The sequence below is a fragment of the Chiloscyllium punctatum genome, chromosome 18, assembly GCF_047496795.1.
Source record: "Chiloscyllium punctatum isolate Juve2018m chromosome 18, sChiPun1.3, whole genome shotgun sequence".
Lineage (NCBI taxonomy): Eukaryota > Metazoa > Chordata > Chondrichthyes > Orectolobiformes > Hemiscylliidae > Chiloscyllium > Chiloscyllium punctatum.
This window is the reverse complement of record NC_092756.1, coordinates 39,275,710-39,276,987: the sequence shown is the minus strand read 5'-3', so window position 1 is coordinate 39,276,987 and position 1,278 is coordinate 39,275,710. Positions and strand designations below refer to the sequence as shown.

Genomic DNA, 1,278 nt, shown 5'->3' with positions numbered 1-1,278 from the left:
TCACACCGGCATCTCCAAATTCATGAGGTGGGGGTATGGGATGGAAAGTTCGGTTAGTGATCGTAGGAGGGAAGAAATCTCTGAGAACAGGTGGATTTGAATTCTGACATATGAAACACAGAGATGTGAGCGAGCAGAGCTTGAAGGAAAAAAAATCACCTTGGAGAAAATCAAAACTTTAAAACAACTGATCCCTTTGTGTTTCACAAAAGCCTCGGGCACATAGAACCATTACCGCCGTGACTCGGATTCGAACCGAGGTTGCTGCGGCCACAACGCAGAGTACTAACCACTATACGATCACGGCAAACCACAGAAGAACACACTAAGCGTACGTAATAAGCAAAGTATCATAAGCAATGTTAGGCAGAGCAACAAATACACAATATCAGTGCTGAGCGAACAGTGGCAGACATGTGGGAACTCAGAATGGGCTGACCGTTTAACATCGGTTCCCCCAGTGGCTGTGGTGATTCCATCATTAATGTGTTGAAGGCTGAGATAAATAGATTTCTCCAAAACATCAAAGACTCCGGGGACAGTGCAGCTTTTGATACCTGCACATCCACCAATATCATTTATTGAATCAGTAGCTCCCGGTGCAGTCTCCTGTACATTGGGGAGACTGGGCGCCTCCTACCAGAGTGCTTTAGGGAACATTTCTGGGACAACCGCACCAATCAACCATACCACCCCGTGGCCCAACATTTCAACTCTCCCTCCCACTCTGCCCAAGACATGGAGCTCCTGGGCCTCCTTCACCGCCGCTCCTTCACCACCAGACACCTGGAAGAAGAACGCCTCATCTTCCGCCTTGGAACACTTCAACCCCAGGGCATCAGTGTGGACTACAACAGTTTCCTCCTTTCCCCTTCCCTCACCTCACCCCATTTCCAAACTTCCAGCTCAGCACTGTCGCCATGACTTGTCCTGACTTGTTCTACCTGCCTATCTTCTATTCCACCTATCCATTCCACCCTCCCTCCCGACTGATCACCTTCATCCCCTCCCCCACTTAACTATTGTACTCTATGCTACTTTTTCCCCACCCCCACCCTCCTCTCACTTATCTGTCCACTCTTCAGGCTCTCTGCCTGTATTCTTGATGAAGAGCTTTTGCCCGAAACGTTGATTTTACTGCTCCTCCAATGCTGCCTGAACTGCTGTGCTCTTCCAGCACCACGAATCCAGAATCTGGTTTCCAGCATCTGCAGTCATTGTTTTTACCAAGCTTTTGTTGAAATGTACACTTCAATAACAATGCAGTTTAACATCGGC

General features: G+C 48.4%; 1 non-coding gene across 1 annotated transcript; it reads right to left on the bottom strand.

The window, feature by feature from the left end:
* Window positions 1-235: 235 nt before the first annotated feature.
* Window positions 236-307, bottom strand: trnah-gug (transfer RNA histidin (anticodon GUG)). The gene has a single exon. It is a non-coding gene; the product is annotated as a tRNA-His (tRNA).
* Window positions 308-1,278: the final 971 nt, after the last annotated feature.